The sequence below is a fragment of the Balaenoptera acutorostrata genome, chromosome 4 (genome assembly GCF_949987535.1).
Source record: "Balaenoptera acutorostrata chromosome 4, mBalAcu1.1, whole genome shotgun sequence".
Taxonomy (NCBI): Eukaryota; Metazoa; Chordata; class Mammalia; order Artiodactyla; family Balaenopteridae; genus Balaenoptera; species Balaenoptera acutorostrata.
The window spans coordinates 119,769,761-119,782,028 of NC_080067.1; positions in this window are offsets into that span (position 1 = coordinate 119,769,761).

A 12,268-nucleotide genomic window follows, 5' to 3' on the forward strand; every position below is an offset into this window, starting at 1 on the left:
TCATAGATAACTCTATTATACTTATGTACATAATGTTGAGTTTTGAAGGAATTATAACAATTTTTAAAATGTTGAACTATTCATTACATTGTTCAGTGTTAGTAATCTCCATTTCCATTATTCACTGTTTTTCCTTGTTTACTTTAAAAATTTTTCTTCGTGGTTTGTAAGTCTCCTTTACGTGATCTTGTTTAGTGTTTTTCCAACTACAGGTTGAAATTCACTAATTAGCAGCAGGGAATTTAAAAAATTTATAACTACAGAACAGAAAATATTAGAGTGCCTTTCATGCATTATTTTAAGGATGCGTATCATGGAAAAATTTGCTTCATTTACATATACTAGGTTGCAAGGAAAACTGAATTTCTTACTGCATGTTTTGGTAAAACATTACTAAAAAGCCATTGGACTGGATGAAAGGCAACTGAAGAACACTGTGTGTATACTCCTGTTACTTATGTCAGTAGTTCATTTACTGTATTTTATCTATATTTTGGAATATATACAATGAATATGATCAAGTGGCCCACTTTCAATGCTGAGAAGAAGATTTCACTGATGGTTGATGAATTGCTCATAAGGGTGAAAAACGAAGTGTTAGACTTAATCATTTCACTGTCACAGATCTATGTATCAATCCTTAGTGAAAAACATCCTTGAGAGAAGAAACTGGCTATTACTAAATTAGCATTGGAATATTACAGGCACATATTTTCATTTCATAACCATATTTCAAATGAATTATGAAACTAAACAGAAGTCAAAGATGTAATACAGGCTGTAGATACTGCAAAATTAAGATGGGTTTGACCATATAACAAACTTAACTGAACTACATTCCTGTGAATTTGCAAAAGCAATCACCATATTTAACCAAACCAGGTTACTGTGAATTTGAAAAATAATCCCTGAGCACAGAGACTCAGGGCATGGATTCATTGGTAAAAATCTTATACTCAGAGTACATGCAGTATTCTATATTACACTAGGAGAATATGACATTAAACTCACCTTTTTTTATGAGCTGAAAATAAGCTGGTGATTATAAGCTGATAGAAACACTATACCAGTTTCAGATATTGAGGTATTTATGGCAGAATTATTTGGAGTCAGGATGTGAAAATGAATGTGGAGAAGACATTTTGGCTCCTGCTCAGTACCATTAAGCCATTAGGTTACACTGTCTATGGTAATGAATGAATAAACGAATGAATGAATGAACTAATTAATTAATTAATTTAAAAATTGATGGGTATTTCTATAAACTGGTATTCTATGTAATTTCTATTTTTTTGTTTATTTTTTGTTTTTCAAATTTTTACCACTAAGCCACACTATTTTGACTTTTAACTTTTTATAAAATTGTTGATGTCGTATAATACAACAATATTAAAGAATTTTTTTAATAAAAAAGAGCTTAGTCCAAATTCTACCCTAGCATACAACTGCTTTTCATTATCCATCTGCATCACTCTTATAATCAGGGCTAAAAAAGGACAACTAGATAGTTTTAGCTCTAAACATAAAACTATAACTATAGATGTATAACCAGACTTATATTTTCATAATTTAAAAAGAGAGCTTCCAACACCTTTGAGTTATTTATGCTCTAACTTAATTCTTGAACTTTTTTTCTTGACACACACAGCACTTTCTTTGGTAACTTTTCCTTTCCTTCCTGGCTTTTCACCTTGGGATTAATTCTCTTACAGAAAGCCCTCTTATGGGTCTGATTCTGTGTTTGCACTTTTTGACTTCCTTCCTTGATTCTGGCCCAGATACTATCTTCACCGTCCCCAGCCAACTCTCTAACAGCCTGTACCCTAGACTCGAGGGTTATGCTTGCCTCAGTGGTTCTCAACTTTGGCTGTCAGTTGGGGCACTTTCAAATATGTGTGGGCCCTGCTCCAGAACTGTTACATTACAATCTCTGGGGGTTGAGCCCAGGTGTAGAGAGACTGTTTTAAAATTCTCCATTTCATTCTAAAGTGCAGCTGAGGTAGAAATCATTGCCCTAGAGCAGACTACCTCAGTCTCAGCACTATTGATCTTTTGTGTTGGGTAATTCTTTGTTGTGGGAAGCTGTTCTTCCTGTTCATTATAGGATATGTAACAGCACCCCTTGCCTCTACCCACTAGATGCAGTAGTAACTCCTCGCACCCAACCATGTGACAACAAAAAAATATCACTAGACATGGCCTAATATTTTCCTGGGGTCAAAATTACCCCCGTTTGAGAACTACAGTTTTACAGCTAGAACACAGTCAGATAAAAAGTTTATTTACGAAACTAGAATTCTAAAGTAAAGCAATGAGGAAGACCAAGTGATTCAGGGGTTGACATCTTTCAAGACATGTTGGACATAACTTAGGTGGAATAGAAACCTGACTCTGGCCACTTGTGTGGGGTAACTACTGGGGAAGCTGGCCCAGGTTCAGGTGCTTGAAGATGAGGGATCCAACGTGTGTAAAGTTGACTCACTGTAAAACAACCAGTGCTGGGTGCTGCCCATGTGGCATTAGAGGTACATTGCAGGGAAATGGTGTACAACAATGATGGTTCCCAGAACAGGATATACTTACATGTCTCCCTGAATAGGGCCAGGGTGAAGTCACAACACAGGAAAGCAGAAATGAATAGTAGACCAATGAGGGACTGCACTACCTATGTATCAGATAACATGCAGAGTGTAAGCAGGTCAGAGGTGACTTTAATAACATAACAAAGAAAATGCAGTAGAGAGTTGAGAATTGGTGCAACTGTTCAAGATTTTGCAGTGACCCAGAATCTTTCTGTTTTCTCTACCTTCCTTACACTTAGCTCTCATGCTTATGATTTCAAGGTGTCTGCTATATCTCCAGGCATTGCATTAACATTTTAGATAAGAAATAGGAACAAGGGTTAAGGGCTAAGAGCAAAAACCCAAAGGATTTTCTCTTAGAAAGAAAAAATGTAGGATCTTATGTCTTCCCCGGAGAAATCCAATTACATCTTACTGACCAGAATTCTGCTAATAGATACCCTAGCTTCAAGAGAGGCTGGGAAATAGAATGTTTTAACTGGTCTCATTGCCACTCTGGAAAAAAAGAAATCCATTAGTGTGGAAGAAGGACAGTGGAGAAAAGGATATTGGGCGGGCCAACAGCAGTATCTGCAACAGGGGATCTGGAATCTAATCTTGTAATCTTGAAGACAATAATGCAGAAGAATTCATGGAAATAACCCAAGCAGTAGACATGAGAAAAAAAGGGAAGTTACCCTGTAACCAAGTCAAATAACTGTCTCAGTCAGGAGGATTTTGTATATTTTCTACTGAGTGGTGGACCAATTTCATGGCACAATCAAACCAAAACCTGGAAATCAACAGGATTAAATTATTGTACAGAGCTGGCTATTGGTTAATCTGCTGGAGAAAGAAGTGTCAGGACACAGTCTGAGTAAAATCTGACTTGTATAAAACACTGTAATTTGCGAAGTGTTTTCCATTTTCTCAAAGCATGGAAAAAGAAATTGGTAAAAAGTTAAGAGTTCGTGGAATTTTGAGATTCCAGGCACTCTTGCCTCTTTTCTAAAGTCTTAGTTTAAAAGCATTAAGCATTTAAAAAATACCACTTGATATGTAATTGGCAGCAGGATTCTTTTTTTTTTTCCACTCGGCTTTTATCTTTTGTCTGCAAGCCATGCCTTTACTGTATAGGCCTTAGTCAGTGTGCTTCTTTTGTGTCCATGCTCATGAGCTATAGGAAGAAAAGGGCTAGATATTAGTTAGTGCCTAATGGTATATCTCATTTAACAGAGATTTTTATATTTCACAGTTATCCAATCAATGACATGTTTATTTATTTATATGCATCTCCTTTTAGTTTTTTAGAGTTACAATATTATGCATATTGATCCAGAATTCTTTAAATATTTCAGATTGTAATTCATTTTTTAAAAGAGAGTACATAATTTATCGTAATATATTCAGAAAAGGTTTTAATTACAGTTTTTTTCATCGAGTGTTATTTTTATTTATACAACATATATTTTATTGGTGTTCCATGAAAAGACAGTCTTTATTTTCCAATCTCTCACCAAATAGTGGTTATAATTTTTTAATAAGATGTGAATATTAGTTATAATTTGATTTCAGGGGTTGGTGAAACAAGAGTGACTAATTTTCTTCTTGAAATTGGATTTAAAAAACAAGTATATTGGAGTTGAATATTTCACTGAGAAAGTACAGTGTTTTGTTTTGTTTGTTTTAATCAATTGCTATTTGTGAATTAAATGGCTTCTTGTAAGGTTCAGGGGGTCTATTTAATAGTTCTCCAACTAGAGCTTATGCAGTGATGTCCAAAAGAAATATAATGTGAGCCACATGTATGATTTTTAAATTTTCTAGTGGAAACATATTAAAAAAGTAAAAAGAAGCAGGTAAAATTAATGTTAATATTATTCTTGATTTAAATGAATATATCCAAAATATTATAATTTCAACATTTATAGCAATATAAATGATACTATAATGGTAATTTAACATTATAAATGTTAATTGTTATAAATATAAGTTAACATTCTTCTTATTCATACTAATTCTTTGAAATCCAGGGTAATTTTACATATATAGCATATCTGAATTTGGACATGTGGCTTAGTGACTACTGTATTGGACAGTGCAGTTCTAACTGCTTAAATTCCATGATTTCAAGGCAACAGAAAACTACATTGCTCAATAAAGGAAAAACCAAAATACAAATTGATTCTTTATTTCCCCAGAAAAAAGACTTTCAAATTTAGAGGTATCAATAAAAGAGTCAAATATCTAGTTTTGATAGATAATTTATTAGTTTAATTGCATCATATATTTAAAATTACATGCTCTAAAAATATATTAATTAAAATATTACTTTTAACTCATATTTCGTAAAACAAGTTTATTCAGACTTTTCCTGTTCATCTCAATATTCATGTCTTTGTCATCCCTAGAGTCCTCTACTTTGTGGAGCACATGAGCTTCACTATCGCCTGAGTAGATGGAGATAACAGCCCTTTTTGAATTTGTATCTCGTGCTGTCACTAAATTTTAACTCAAGTCACAAAATTTATTCATGTAACTTGAGGGTATTAGTTCTCAGTGGGGTGTATGTGGGATTTTGTGCCCCAGGGACCATTTGGCAAAGTCTAGAGGCATTTTTGACCATCACATCACAACTGGGAGCAGGGTGATATTGGCATCTAGTGGGTACAGGCCTGGAAACTCCTAAACATACTGCAGTGCACAGGACAGTCTCCTACAACACAGAATTTTCTGGTCTAAAATGTCAATAGAGCCAAGACTGAAAAACTTTGGATTAGGACATTGTCTTTTTTAAGAATTCATCCAGTAGGTATATATTTGTGATCTTGCCATTATAACCCTCACGGTGGTACTTTTGGAAATGACCTTTAAAAATTGTTTACAATATAGTTCAACATTTTCAATTCTGAATTCAAACCACAGAAAAAATGAATAAACCTGTATTAAGCCTTTAGTCTTCTTTTTTATTATTCTGTGAATTAATTTGTTTTTGCACTTTAACCATCACATTTATTATGAATTGTTTTCTGATGAAAGGAATACATAGAAATTTAATATAAAATATAATTACGGATAAAGGCAATCACTGTCGGTATTTTGGCATATATTCTCTCAGTCTCTATTCTATACATACACACATACACGTATACACACCCACACATATTTTATTTTATTTTAAAGGACTTGGCTCATGCTTTGCACCAAGTTTTGCTGTTTGCCAAATAGACTGTTGCTCCCTGGCATTAAATAGACTACACACTGATATTCCTGATAGTGGAGTATTCCGAACCATAAATGTACATTACAATTCTGTGAACTGATTTCTAAAGCATCTGAAATTAGCACAGATTTAGGTTCTTTGAAGCTATTGTATTAAAATGAGTCTATCCTTTTATATAAAAAGGATTTGAATACAAAATATTTTTTTATTCCTAAGAAATAATATTTTGAGGGGAAAAAGTCTTTAACTTTATTCACACATTTATGGTATTTACAAATAATTTCCACTTGGGGTCTTCAGTGTTCCCAGAGTTGTGGTGCAGTCTGCTGTTGGCATGAGACAAGGTCTACATAAGTATTATTATCTTTTAAAAAATTAAAAACATTTTTTAGAGCAGTTTTTGGTTCTGAATTATCAAAATTGAGTGGAAAGTACAGAGATTTTCCATATTCCCCCTGCCCCTACACATGCACAGCCTCCCCATTATCAACATCTCCCACTGGAGGGGTGCATTTGATACAATTGATGCACCTGCAGTGACAGATCATTATCACCCTACTCCATAGTTTACATTAGATTTCAGTCTTGGATTTGTACATTCTATAGCTTTGGACAGATTTATAATGTGTCTACCACTATGGTATCATACAGAGTATTTTCACTACCTTAAAAATTCTCTGTGCTCCACCTGTTCATCCCTCCCTCCTCCCTAACCCCTGGAAACCCCTTATCTTTTTATTATATCCATAGTTCTGCTTTTTCTAGAATGCCATATAGTTAGAATCACACCGTATGTAGCCTTTTGAGATTGGCTTCTTTTACTTAGGGATATGCAATTAAGTTTCTTTCATGTCTTTTCATTACTTGATAATTCATTTCTTTTTAGTGTTGCTATTTTGGTGCCTGGATTACCTCAGTTTATATATCCATTCACCTATTGAAGAACATCATCGTGGTTGCTTATAAGTTTTGGCAGTTATGAATAAAGCTGCTATAAACATCTGTGTGCTGGCATATATTTTGTGTGGACATATATTTTTACTTTTTTGGGTAAATACCAAGGAACGTGATTGCTGGATCATATGGTAAGAGTATGTTTAGTTTTATAAGAAACTCCCAAACTGTCTTTCAAAGTGGCTGTACCATTTTGCATTTCCACCAGCAATGAATGAGACTTCCTGTCACTCCACATCCTCATCAGCATTTGGCGTTGTCAGTGTTCTGGATTTTGGCCATTCTAATAGGTATGTAGTGGTATCTCATTGTTTTGATTTGTATTTCCCTGATGACATATGATATGAAGTATCTTTTAATATAACTTTGCCATCTGTACATCTTTTTTTGTGAGGTTTCTGTTAAGGTCTTTGGTTCATTTTAAAATGTGGTTGTTTGTTTTCTATAGTTGAGTTTTACATGTTCTTTGTGTATTTGGATAGTAAAACTTTACCAGCTATGTCTTTTGCAAATATTGTCTCCAAGTCTGTGGCTTATCTTTTTATTCTCTTTTATTTTATTTCTTTTAGTTTGAAGGGTATGTTTCAGCATGCCCCAGACTACTGAAGCCCTAAAAATTTCATTGATCTTGTGGGCGCCTTCCCTTCCACTGGTATCAATTCCCAGTGCATCATTGGTGAAATCTCCTACACTCTGGAGCACCTATGTTTTATAAAGGTTTCCAACATACTTGCTGCTTCTTGCTCATCCACTCTAATTAACATGATGTCATCAATCTATCATATATAAAATGTGACCATTATAAACTTCTGAATAATATACAGATTCTCCAGGTCCCTTCAGACTATGTTTTAATAGAGGCTAAGAGGATTAATTATAGCCATGGGGAAAGATGGTAAATGTACACATACTCTTGTTTGTCCTACATGAATACATACTGTTGATTCTGCTTCTTGAGAGGAATAGAACAGGATGCATTTACCAGATCGATGGCCATATACTGTGTATTGGAGAACTTGTTAATCTGCTCCAGCAAAGATACCATATCAGGTACAAAAGGTTTAATGGGTTTCCTATTTGGTTGAGTTTACGGTAATCCACTATCATCCTTCCGTATCTCTTTGGCTTTTATAGAGTTCAAGATAGTAAATTAAATGGATGTATATTGAAAACTACTATCTCTGCATTATTCAGATATTAATAGATGACAGTAATTTCTATTATTCCCTGTAGGATACAGTATTGTCTTTGATATACTCTCTTGGCCAGAGGTGGGGTGGGTGCTGATAGAGACTTTCACTTGACTTTTCTCACTGTGATGGTTCTTACCACAGAGGTCAAGGGGCCAGTGTTGGGGGTTCTATTCATCTCTAAGTATGTTCATCCTAATTTTACATTTTGGAACTGGGGAAATGAACCTTGGGTCTGTGGAACTAGTGGAGCTGCTGTGAGTTGGATCTGGGTCAGAACTCACTAATGTATTATTTGGATCCTATATGCATCTACTCTAACAGAGGGTCAGTGATGATGCTTCAAATCCTTCAAATATCCAAATATCACTGTCAGAGAAAATTGTGTTTAATTGTCCTCAAAATGACTAGGTAGTCCCTTGACCCCAGTGTGATGTTATCTGAATAAATGGCTTAGGACCCTTTGGGGAAGGACTGGAGGAATCATTACCTGATATCAAAGTCAACTTTATGGTGGACATGGCGAAATGCCATCCATATCCCCTTCAGTAAGGGACTTGTTGCCCCAGCTGCTGAGTGTGTCTTCAGGAACAGCCTTAGCTCTAGAAAGCCACTTTACCAAAAGTCATCCCCTTTCTCTGGACAGTCCACTTCCAGTTTCTCATCAGTGAGAGAGTATAAAGACTGCACCATATTGGGTCAACTTAAGACAACTCTGAAGGGCTAGTCTGTTGCTGGACCATCATAACACTTGACTTCTACTTCTGACACTCTTGTTTCTTGCCTCTCATTTCCACAGGTTTAGATTCTTAGTGTCCTTAAACATCCTGCACATTAAATTCCATCTTAATGTCTATTTTCCAAGGAACCCAACCTGTAATGATTCAAACTGTATGTCCAACAGTCTTTGAAATGTATGAGTTTATCCCTTATCCCAATATGGTTACAAGCCCTTTGGAATAAGTCTGAGGAATTAAAATACACATGTAAGGGTTGAACAGGGTCCTTCCTCTCAGGGATAAAGCCTGTGCTTCATTCAGGGGGTCTGGGTCTGAAAACTCAGTTCTGGATATCGGGAAATTATTATGAATGTTAAATGGGATTGCTTCCCTTAGCCTTCTGACCTACACTGGAATTCTTATGTTTGTACAAATTGAGCAAACACTTACTGGGCATCCTAGGTTTCTTTAGTCCTATTAAGCATCTCCATAGCAATCTGTGGGTCAGGCCCCCAAGGCTGACACTGCAACCTTATCACTCAGAAGGATCATTGCTCACACCTGGCTTCTGCAGCTAAGTGTACTGCTTGGCCTTTATTATTCTGAGAATCTGTCAGTCCGATTGAGCCTAGTTTTACAAAAGCATCTCATACTGTTAGTTTTACCCTACAAAGGAGTACCATGACTGAGCTTCTTGGTGATACTAGTGCCCATCTCACCATGGCATTTCTTATTATTTTGGTAAACAGTGTCCTCAACCAGGAAAAAATGGTCATCTGGTTACATAAGAAGGGAATTTCTTTCTTTCCTGCCAGGAAAATCCTCTGACTTTCACAGTTAGCTTTTAATTGGTTATTAGTGCCTTTTAACAGTGCATTGATTATCCCCAAGTTCAATGTTCTTGTAATTACTATTGTTTCTAGCACTTCTTAAACACCTGAAGCACTGCAATCATCACTCCCTTCCCTTTCACTGGTATCAATTCCCATTGCATTATTGGTGAATATTTTAATAATTATACCAGCATTGCATGCCAGGATGGTCTCAGTGCTTCACCTGGGTGATGAGATCCTTGTAAAAGTCTGGAGGTTGGTCATCCATCACCAAAATCCTACTTTGGTATTTGCTTTCTAGTACCATTTTTCAGACCAACTTCTGCAAATCAGGTTAATGAGAAGACAGACTTTGAAAATATAAGATTGGTATGCAGGTGATTTATCAGAGTTCCTTTGGGACCAGTGTCTCTGACGGACTAGATTTAAAAAATCTAGACTTTCCTTTTTTTTAACCGCTGCTTTTACTTTTGGCATTTTCTTCCTCAAGGGCTGTAAAGGGTTGCTTTTTAAAAGACAGACTGAATAATAGAAATACTTTATAAAATTTTTATGGAGGAGTTAATACTTACTTGTCTCAGAGTAACAGAGGTCTAGACTTTTTCTCAGTTTGGTGGTTGATTTTATCATTGCTGTGTTGGCACACGTTCTTTCTTAACAGAGTCATGTCAATCTGGTTGGTTGTCAGGACTGTTTGAATGTATAGGGTTAAGACTCAATCTCCTATGGCTTCTGGTAGCGGTGCTGGGGGCTGGTGGGGAATAAAAATGACAATGCATTTAACAAGGGTCCAGAAGTCAGAGGACAAGGCAGTACTAGGAAATCTTCAGAATGGCCTGAAAGACAGGGCAACACTGAGAAATAAAGTGACCCTATAGCAATGGCTTCTAAATTTCTATTTATGATCTTTCCACTCGCTCTTAATACATTTTGGACACTTATTCTTCATATTTGTCTGCTTACCATTTTTTCTTCGCTCCTTATCTTCATGCAAGTAAAAAAGCAATCTCAGTCATCTATACTTAACTTGGAAAATTACACTGTAGCTATTTCTTCTCCAACTGGTTAGCAGATATTTAGTCCTGTCCAAAATGGTCCACGCCAAAAGGTCCGTGAAATTTGGTTGTATCCAAAATGTTCATGAGCATATTTGGTCCATGTTAAATGGTTTTGGACAGGACCTAATATCAAGGACATTTTGGCATGGACGAAATGTCTTATAAAAAGATGTTTTGAGTAGGACCAAATATCTTACAAGGCTCCAACCACTAACCCCTAATCACCCTGTTTCCTTGTTCACCATTCATTTTCTCCTCTTAGTTTTGGTGACTTCATTTCAAACAGTTCACTCTGGCTCAGATCTAGCTTCTTCTTAAATTGCAGATGTTGTTATGGCCCTTCAGTGAAACATGTTTAGGAGATGTCCTATCTGCAGGCTTTGTCTAAGCATTTTGGATACTGTTCCTGTTGGGCTCAGAGCAGTTCTTAGTACTCTTTATCAGAGCAACAGTAACGGCCTCTTTGGTCCTGGAATGAGTGATCATGCGTACTCTGTTATATTCCCACAGATGTGTGCTTTTTAACAGTAGAGAACAACTATTTTCCAATTATATTAAACAGTTTTCAAAGATGAAGTGAAGGCCTGTTTTTTGACGGTAAAGAAAATTTAGTTGTGCAAATCAAAACTACAATGAGATATCACTTCACACCAGTAAGAATGGGGATCATTAAAAAGTCTACAAATAGTAAATGCTGGAGAGGGCGTGGAGGAAAAGGAAGGCTCCTACACTGTTGGTGGGAATGTAAATTGGTACAGCCACTATGGAGAACAGTATGGAGGTTCCTTAAAAAACTAAAAATGGGGTTACTATATAATCCTGCAATTCCACTCCTGGGCATGTATCTGGAGAAAACTATAATTTGAAGAGATACATGCACCCCAATGTTCATAGCAGCACTATTTACAATAGCCAAGATATGGAAACAAGCCAAGTGTCCATTGACAGATGAATGGATAAAGAAGATGTGAGATACACACACACACACACACACACACACACACACACACACACACACACACACAATGGAATACTACTCAGCCATAAAAAAGAATGAAATAATGCCATTTGCAGCAACATGGATGGACCTAGAGATTATCATATTAAGTGAAGTAAGTCAGACGGAGAAAGACAAATATTATATGATGTCACTTATATGTAGAATCTAAAAAAAATTATACAAATGAACTTATTTACAAAACAGAATTAGACTCACAGACAGGAAAACAAACTTATGGTTCCCAAAGGGGATAGCGGGAGTCAGGGGGTGATAACTTAGGAATTTGGGATTAATATATACATACCAGTATACATAAAATAGATAAACAACAAAGGCCTACTGTATAGCACAGGGGACTATATTCAATATCTTGTAATAACCTATAATGGGAAAGATTCTGAAAAAAAAAAAATATATATATATATAACTGAATCACTTTGCTGTATACCTGAAACTAACACATTATAAATTAACTATACTTCAATGAAAAAAATGGTTAAAAATTAAAAAAAAGAAAACTTAGTTGTGCTGCTGATTTGGAATGATAGATGTAGTTCAACATTAATATTTGGGATAATAGGAATGATAATAATGAGAGGTGCTATAAAAATTGTTATAGTCATATTGCATTATACTGTTGCAAGCATGAATTAGAAAACAATTTCATTTTAAAGTGTCTACCAAGAGAGTGAATTTGCAAGTGTATGAGAGTATATATGGATGTGGAAAG